This window comes from Apium graveolens, chromosome 5 (genome assembly GCF_009905375.1).
Source record: "Apium graveolens cultivar Ventura chromosome 5, ASM990537v1, whole genome shotgun sequence".
In the NCBI taxonomy this organism is placed as follows: domain Eukaryota; kingdom Viridiplantae; phylum Streptophyta; class Magnoliopsida; order Apiales; family Apiaceae; genus Apium; species Apium graveolens.
In genome coordinates, this window is record NC_133651.1 from 31,777,834 (window position 1) to 31,788,194 (window position 10,361).

The following is a 10,361-nucleotide window of genomic DNA, read 5'->3' on the forward strand; positions in this document are numbered from 1 at the left end:
AAGCTTTCTTGTATGTGACATAGTTGTTGTGGAGAGACACCCTTAAAACTGACAGAAGTTCAATGAATTCTTGATCTTCACAAGGTCCTTCTGCAGCTTTTAGGAGTCTATCTTGTCCAACATCTTTTGAGAATTGAGCTTTAGAAGAGCCTATGGTTGATTTACCAGCATTCTTGGATTGTTGAATCCTAGCTTCTATCTCCCCCTTAGTCTTGGAAACAGGCATGAGCAGGAGATTTGGCAATTCTAGCCTCACAGACTCAGGAAGTGCAGGTAGTGGGATACTGAGCTTGCCCATGATGGCTCCCAAAGCAATCGAATTTTGCATTTGTAAGTGCTTGTGGGAGTCCACCAATGCTTGAATGTCTGCCTGTTGACTCTGCACCAGTGTAGTGAGAGCATGGACTTGAGCTGTGAGTTGGTCATTGGAGGTTTGCAGAGTTGAGACTTGACCTTGGAGAGCTTAAATCTGTAGATTTGTTGATGTAGAGGCTGTTAGGAGCAATTGATGATATCAAACAGAAACTATCAGAAGCATCAACATATAATGATTACAAGCATCAACGAATGATGAGTATAAGCATCAACGGATGATGATGACATCAACGGATGTTGGTATTTGACGGATGATGATATCAACGGATGATGAGATCAGTATTTGTCACATCAGTTGATCTTTGAAGAAGAAAAGGAAACATGAATTTCAAGTCAGTGGAGGACTTTATCTCAGAATCAATAGTATAGGTTTCCTTGTTGTTAATAGAATAGCATTCCTTATACATTGGTAACTTGGTAACTGTGTTCTATCTAAAGCACGGATTAGGTTCATGCTATATGCATTGCATTATTGTTATATCTTTCGCATAACCTAGCAGATTTGTTCATTCTTTCGAGAGAGTACTTGTGTAATAAGTTTTTAAAAGATTAATATAAAAATTGTTTGATTCTGTTGAAGCTTTGTCTAGTTGATCATATTAACTGTATTCACCCCCCCTTCAAAGTTGATTAAGGGGCTAACAATTGGTATCAGAGCTTGCTGTTAACGTACAAACAGTTTCTGAAGATTGATCAACCATGTCAGACAAAGGAGAAGAAGAAACACATAATTTGGATCTGAAGCCACAACCCCCAGCCACATCATAGATAAACAGCAACATGAGTAAGTATGAAGCAATCAAGGTGCCCATCCTGAAAGTACATGAATATCCAATCTGGAAAGTCAGGATGGCCATGTGTTTGAAGCCACATATCTTAAATACTTAAGCAGGATCTATAATGGTCCTCATAAACCAATGAAGGTAGTTGTTTCGGTTGCAGGAGAACCAGAGAAGATGATAGACAAAGACAGGAAGGACTACACTCCTGAAGATAACTCGTCTATCATGAAAGATTCTAAGGTTAGACATATCATGTACAGCAGTCTTGATAGTGTTCTGTCCAATAGAGTCATTGGATGTAAAATAACAAAAGAGATATGGGATGCTTTAGAAGTAAAGTGTCAAGGTACAACTGCTATCAAGAAAAACAAGAGGATAGTGCTTACTCAAGAATATGAGCACTTTGACTCAAGGGATAATGAATCCCTAATTGAGATCTATGACAGATTTCAGAAGTTGCTGAATGACTTATCCCTTATCAATAAAGAATATGATTTGGAAGATTCAAACTTAAAGTTCCCTACTTGCTCTTCCTGAAAAGTGGGACTTTAAAGTCACATCGATCAGGGATAACTATCAACTCGACATCACACCTCTAGATGAGATTTATGGAGTTTTGAAAACTCATGAACTAGAGATGGAGCAAAGGAGCAAGAGGAAAGGATCAAAACCTAGACCAGTTACACTCAAAGTTGAAGAGAAGCCAAAGGAGAAATCTAGGAGAAAAAGCTACTCCAAAGGGAAAGCCATGATTGCTAAGTCAGATACTGAATCATCAAATTCTAATGATGACTCAAATCCTGATACTAAATCAGATACTGATAGTGATCATAACAACAATAAAGATATGGATCAAACGGCGACCCTACTGGTTAAAAGTTTCAAGAAGATAGTCTACAGAAACTTCAAGAAAGGGAGAAGATTTTCCAGAAAAGGCTCCAGTTCCTCAAACTCTGATAAGAGGAACAAAAAAAGAGATACTGATTGGAAGGAAGATAGATCTGGAAAACCTGAAAAGTTAAAAGGGAGATGTTACAACTGTGATGGACTTGGACACTTTGCCGCTGACTGCAGAAAACCCAGAGCTGAGAAGAAACAAGCTTTGATCTCAAAAAAGAGAAACTGGGATGATTCATCAGACTCAAATGATGGGATCAATTATGCTCTCATGGTAAATGTTGATGCTGAGACCAAAACTGCTGAATTAAAGGTACCTCAATCTACTCTTATATTTGATACTGATGATATCTGTGAATTAAGATTATTTCTTAAGACTCTGCATGTTATTTTTAAGGATCAAACCCTAGAAAACAATAGGATCAAGAGTGAAAACTCCGTTCTTAATAAAAAGAATGATTACCTAGAAACTGAGTTGCTTTTCATGCTAAAATTTCAAAAAGAAAGAGATAATGTTGTTTATATTAAAGAAAAATTGTTAGAAAAATATTCTTATCTAGAAAAGGAGTTAGCTAAAGAGAGAGAAGTCATTAAACTTTGGACTAACTCAGAAAAGACAACCCAGGAGATCTTAGAAAAGGATTGTTGGGGATCAGGATTATGATATTCAGCTAGATCTAATTCTGATAAGAAAAGTGGAGAAGAAACTGAGAAAACCGAACCAATAAAAACTGATAGTCAGGTCAAATTGAACAAGGTTCAAGTAAAGACCATTAAGTTTAATCCAAGTGCTAATAATGTTAAATCTATTCATGAGGAAGGTACTACCTCAGCACCTAGATCAAACTTAATTACTGAAAAGAGTGAACAAGTTCACACAAACTCAGTAGATATTGGTTCAATGACTCAGAAGCGGCTTAAGCAAAAGCTGAAGGATTTACACATGAAAGACAAGAAGAAAAGGTCTAAGAAAAATAGGAATGGCAAGGTAGGTGTTAATAAGAATGGAAACTATGTCACCCCACCTAATACACCTGGAAAGACCTGTTAAACTGTGGTAGCACTAATCATCTTGCTAAATAATGCAGGAAGAATAAAGAGATAAAAGTTGTTCCTTTTAAATCAGAGTTTAGGAATAGAACAGCTAGATATAAACCACAGAATCCCTATTTTCATTGTAGAAGTGTTTGGCATTCTATTTATACATGTAAAGAGTATCACAGTTTGTATTCTAATTTTTATAAACTGAAACCCTCTTTAGTTAAAGAAAAATTTGTTTCTGCATGTATAAATACTAATAGTAAGAATGTTAACATAAACTCTGATATGAAGTCTTCTGCTGTATATGTTAACAAACTTAAAAAGGCCAAAGGATCCAAGAAAGTCTGGGTCCTTAAAAACACTAACTGATTTAAATTACTAATTGCAGGGTGATAGGAGGAATGCTCTAGTCTTGGACAGTGGATGTTCAGGACATATGACTGGTTATAAATCCCTGCTATCAGAATTTAAGGAGAAGGCTGGCCCAAGCGTTTCGTATGGAGATGGAAACTTAGGAAAAATCTTGGGATATTACAAAATCAAAGTTGGAAATGTCATCATTGAAAATGTAGCTCTAGTTGCAGGACTCAAGCATAATATGATCAGTGTGAGTCAAATCTGTGATAGAGATTACCATGTCAATTTATATAAGGAGCATTGTGAAATTATCAGTAAGTCTGATGGCAAGATCACAATGACTGGTATGAGACATGGTAGTTTGGATGAAGCCAGGGTCTCCACAAGAACTGATAACTCAAAAAATTTTCTACTAACTAGAGCATCTGTGAAAGATAGCTGGAAGTGGCATAAAAGACTTTCTCACCTCAACTTCAACAATATCAATGAACTTGTGAGGAAAGTTCTTGTAAGAGGATTACCCAATGCAGTATTTACTCCTGGTGGTTATGTGATTCATGCCAGAAAGCCAAACAAAGGAAGACATCTTTCAAGATTAAAACTGAATCCTCAATTCTTGAACCATATCATCTACTTCATGTTGATCTCTTTGGTCCAGTGAATGTTATGTCTATTGCCAAGAAGAGGTATGCACTTGTGATTGTTGATGAATTTACAAGATACACATGGTTGTATTTTCTGCACACCAAGGATGAAACTCCATCCATTCTTCTTGATCATGTAGGGGAGCTAGAGAAAGGATCAACATACAAAGTGAAGATCATCAGAAGTGATAATGGAACCGAATTCAAGAATAGCTCTATGGAAGATTTCTGCAAACTCAAGAGGATAAAACAAGAGTTTTCTGCTCCTGGAACTCCATAACAAAATGGACTTGTTGAAAGAAAGAGTAGAACTCTGATAGAAGCTGGAAGAACCATGCTTGAAGAAGCAAGATTGCCTACCTACTTCTGGGTTGAGGCTGTGCAAACTGCTTGCTTTACACAAAATGCAACATTGATCAACAAGCGTGAAAAAAAACCATTTGAGATGGTGAAAGGGAAGAAGCCAAATTTGAAATACTTTCATATATTTGGTTGTAAGTGGTTTGTTCTTAAAACTCATCCGGAGCAGCTTACCAAGTTTGATCTGAAAGCTGATGAAGGAATATTTGTAGGATATCCGTTGACTACAAAAGCCTTCAGAGTTTACAATCTGAGAACAAGAACAGTCATGGAGTCTATACATGTATTTTTTGATGATAAGAAGAAAACAGGTCTAGAAGATGCAGATGACTATGACAAGTTGAGATTTGAAAATGAAGTACCTTATGCTGAACTTTTAAATCCTGACTCTGATACAGTAAGTCTTGATATCACTCAAAGCTCTGAAGTTCCACAGAATAATGGAAATTCTTCTGACGCTAAAGCATATGTTGAGGGGTAGCAACATGACTCAAATCCAGAGACTACTGCGAGTGATACAACTCAAGGAACATCAGTAAAATGATCATCAGACTCATCTTCCTCAAACTCTGATGAGTCAAATGCTGGTAACTATGGGAAGACTGATTCAAGGGAGCATTAGGAAATAATAGTGGTACTACTCAAAGAAATAATAGAGAATTCATGGATCAAGGGGGAGGTTCTTCTTCTAGGAGTCAACTTCCATCAACAAGAAAATGGTCTAAGTCACACACACCTGACTTAATCATTGGAAACCCTGACAGTGGTGTAAGAACAAGAACAACCACTCAGAATGAATGTCTCTACTATTTTTTTATCTCTCAAACTGAACCAAAGAAGGTTGAAGAAGCTCTACAATATGCTGACTGGGTCACAACAATGCTAGAAGAGCTCAATGAATTTGAAAGGAACAAAGTCTGGACTCTTGTGCTAAGACCAAAGAACAGATCTGTAGTTGGCACAAAGTGGGTGTTCAGAAATAAAACTGACAGTGAGGGCATTGTTACAAGGAACAAAGCAAGACTGGTTGCAAAGGGTTACTCACAACAAGAAGGCGTTGATTATGATGAGACATTTGCTCCAGTTGCAAGGCTAGAGGCAATAAGGATCTTTCTTGCCTATGCTGCTCACAAGAAGTTTAAGGTGTTCCAAATGGATGTGAAGAGTGCATTCTTAAATGGAGAACCCGAAGAGGAAATTTATGTTAAATAGCCTTCAGGGTTCATTGATCCAAAGTATCCAGATCATGTTTACTTACTGGATAAAGCACTCTATGGATTGAAGCAAGCTCCAAGGGCCTGGTATGAAACACTTGCTCTATTTTTGCTAGAAAGTGGTTTCACAAGAGGTACAATTGTTGAAACTCTCTTTTATAAATACCATGGTAAGGACTTGTTATTAGTACAGATATATGTTGATTATATCCTTTTTGGATCTACTAATGATAAACTCTGTGAGAAATTTGCAAAGCTAATGCAGTCCAGGTATCAAATGTGTAATATCTGGGATATATCGTGTAATTATTTTTACTAATAAATAAATATTATGCATGTTCCATATTTATTCTGTGAATTAATTGTTAAGTGGTATATGTATTTGGATGTTTAATAATAATATCAATTGAGTATTTTAATTTTTATATGCTCAAAATAAAATATAGATAATTTTCATATCTTCTTATTTATTCTTATGTTGATTTATGATTTTATAGGAAATATATGGATTTTATAAAATCTTTTTCCGAAGTATTTATAAACTATTTTATACAATCGGGAACCAACCGACGTCACCCGTTTTTACGTTTTTATAACCCGAAACTCTTCCGAGAACTCCTTCCTAACCTAATTGCAATATTCCAAGCATTTTCCATATTTCGACTTTTTCGATCCGGCGTACGGTTTATCCTGCGCGGGTCCCGGCGCAATATTTTCGATACATTATTCGTTTCGGTAAATCAATAAAACTTGTATTTTCGATAAACGAGATCTTTTTATTAAACTATTACAATTATCACCTCGTAATACGTGTAACCAGACACTGAGACCAAGACCGCAGTACACATTGTACTGATTTGGATAATTATCCCGAAAACCGGTACCGTTTGGATCTGTTTTTATAAATAAACATACTATTTTTTATCCGGAATGATCCAACGGGATACTAATTTTCCGTAATTATAAATAGCCTTTACCGTATTTTATATTGTACCGAAAATCATTTGCAAACAGTAATTATATAATTTTACAGAGAAAATCATATATTCATAAAACCTACCGAGAATCAAACCTCAATTTCAAGGTGATACCGGAATCCGTTGGTGAAGCTCGAGTACTCAAATAAAAGCTCTTGAAATATACTATCAGAATCTGTGCTTCATATCACTGCAGAATCAAAGGTTTATTTTCTATATTTTTATTTATTTTCGAATTATTTTGATTAAATTAATGAATTTTTGTTCAGATGATTGTTTGAATGATTTGATGATTGCATGTTGTAGAGCTTGTTTTCCTGATGATTTTCATAAGTCATATGACTGATTTGGAGTTCAATAACATGTTCAAAATTGAGTTTAATCTTCGAATTTTAAAATTAGGGTTTATAACCCGTATGAATGTTTTTAATTGAAATATAGGGCTTTTTGTTCTAGGGGTTATTAGGTGTTGAAATATAGTGGGTTGTGTTCCTTATGAAATTTGCAATTGATTGGTGTATAGCTCGTTAACAGAGGACCCCTGAATCGAAGGAAGTTGTGTTTTTAAATTTACGTCGAGCTCGCCGGAAACCGGCCAACTTCTCGGCCAATTTTCGGCCAACTCAAGGATAGGTTGTGTGTTTTGATGGCATGGTTCCTGGTGTTGTGTAGATATGATCTAGAGGTGGTGGTGGCCTGAGCATCCCTGGATCGTCTTCTCCGGCGAGACAGGGGTGTTTTCCGGCGAACCCTTGTCAAATTACAGTTTAATACCTGAACTTTTGGGGACGATGCAGTTTGGTCCCTGAAGTTTCCAGAAGTTGCAAAAATAACCTTCCTGTTTATAAATTATTTAAAAATCATATTTTATATTTATTTTAATTATAAAAATTCATTTTTAAATTCTGAAAAATCCAAAAATTAGTTAATTAATTTTAGTTAATAATTAATTTATTAATTGGTCAATTAATTCGAAAATTAATTGATTAATTGATTTAATTAATTATTAATTGATTTTAATTAATTATTTAATTAAATTTATTTATTTAAAAATGATTTAAAAATTCTGAAAAATAGTTTCGAGCTTTAAAATATTATTTTAAATTATTTTCAAGGCTCGATTATTATTATAAAAATTTTTTGAAGCCAGATTTGGCAAACTGAACCTTGTTTATTGCTTTAAAATTGATCCAACGACCCGTTTTAATTACGAAAAATGTTTTAAAAATCATATTAAATACCCGAAAGCTTGTTTATGACCCGAAACTCCTTTATAAATGATATTTAATTGATTGTTTGACGTGTTACGTGTTATATGTGACTTGGTTTTTGATTGTCGGTCTATATGTTCGGTGTTTACTTGTTTATAGCGTAACTTTCAATCCGTTAGTCGGATTTGGGTAAAACGAAGGGTAGATAGAAGTGTATACCGACTAGAATCGTATGAGTTGAGTATTGATAGATGCTTATGATATGTGAGCAGAAGAGGCAGGGCTTAGGAAAGGAAAACAGATAGTCGAGGAGTAAGACGGTTGTGATTGGAAGTTAGTGCAGTATAGCAAGCTAGTACCAGGAAAGTGTTCTGAACTTTCTCAAAATATATTGTAGATGATTGATAGTCCCATTCTATATATTGCAAGTGCTTTGAAGCACTGAACCCTAAACCTTGATTCTAGTTGTTGATCTTTGAGCCGTAAACCTTATTCTTTCTGAACCATTGATTGTTGAATACCCGAGTACAAACCACAGATATACGATACTACTCCACAAATACATACAAACTAAATACCAACCACTGAATCAAATGACTTACATATTCAAACCATTGTGCCCTATGCTTTAAAAACCAAATCCTTGTTACCTTGAAATATTGATTCCTTTGTTATCCAATTCTTTCATTACCTAACAGCCATTCTTTGAAATTGCCATATTGTTCCTTTGTGAAGATTGAAACCATTTCATTATTGAACATCCAATGTTGTTTATGATTTTGTTTATTGCTTTACATTGATTATTTTGTTATTATATTAGAATTAGATTGTTTTATAAAATTGTGGACCGATTTCGTGGTCAGATCAGATTGGTGGTCAAGTTAGGCCAATGTGTGCCTTGGATCCAGTAATTAGAACAGAGCTGTGTGCCTTACTCGGGGTTAGTGCGTGACTGGTCAGCAGCCTAACCTTGGTTTTTAAAATAAAAATATAATATCCAATTCTAAATCATTAATCATTGTTCACTTAACACCTTAACCCTTTTCACTTGATGATCATTATTCTCAGTCTTGTCATTGTGACTTGCTGAGCTAGTTAGCTCATTTGTGCGATGTTGTTTATGTTCTTTTCCAGTTAAGAAGGAACCGGTTGGTAGCGAGGATCCCCAATCTAGTGCGAGAGCTAGGGGTCCAAGTTGATAAAGTTAAGCTAGCGGACAGCTTTTGAGATAGTTTAAGTTTGTAAAAGTTTGTAATAATGTTTAATGTAATAACCCCAAAAATTTTGAACTTTTTGTAACCCTTATGAATAGTGATTTTGCTAATTATGCTGAATAAGAAAACTTTTCATGCCACACTATGTAGGGGTTCTTCTATTGTTATTCTGAGATCTTATTAGTACTCTATATGGTATATAAGTGTATGTAAAGATCGTCAGAATCCAAATTAGAACACTTTGATTTTTCCCGAAAATCCACCAGATACCGAAAGAATTGAGTATAAGGTAACAGGATAAGAAGGATTTAAATTCAAGGATTATAAGAGAGGATCAAAAAAGGAATATAATGTATTAAGAAAGGTTAAGGAAACCCAAGTAATAAGATCCTGGGTATGATCCCTCAAACGATAAACGAGAACGAAAGTTAAGCAAACCGTATAACAGATCAGCGGTCATTAGCCAAGTAATTAGGAGCTAATCAAAGACGTTAGTGATGATGATGTCATCAAACCAATAAGAAGAGGACAAGCATGGGAAGATGACATAAGAATGATGATCTAAGCATGACCAAAAGGGAAGGAATTGTTGGATGATTGTGAGCCACACAATTTTTACCATGGTAACAACCTAATTAACAAGCAAATCATCACACAAATACCTAAGCAACCAAACAAGAAGCATTTCTTCTCCCCCCTCATTCTTGCTCTCGGCTTTTCCATGAAAAGCAAAGGAAAATTTTCAAAACTCAACCTACACACCTTCAAAAATCGAGAGGTTTGTTTCTTTAGCTTCCATAATTCATAACTTAGATGAGACATAAGTTTAAGCTCAAGATTCCATGTTTAACATAGCTAATCAATTCATCAAAGTTCTTGGTGAATAGTGTTTTCAAGAAAATAACTTTGTGTTTTCTTATATTTTCTTCAAGATCCAAGCTTAGTAGAGATAGTTAGTGGTTATTTAAGGCTTCCTAAGTGATTCTCCACTCTCCAAGGAAGGTATAACCCCTCCAAACCCTAACTTTACTTTGAGAATTAGGTTTGGTTTTATTTGTTATAGTTCATAAGAGCATGATTCTTTTATTTTTAGAGTTTGGTTGGAATTATAATGATTTTGGGTTATAAATCTTGGTTGTTGGTTGATGAACCTTAAGTATAGTTAGTAGCTCTTGTTGTGATTGAATAAGATGGATAAAACATGAAGTAATGGACTGATTTAATAGGATTTGGATGAAGTTTGGTTGTATGGTTGATTTTTGGTTGAATGATGGTGGAATGGTGTTGAT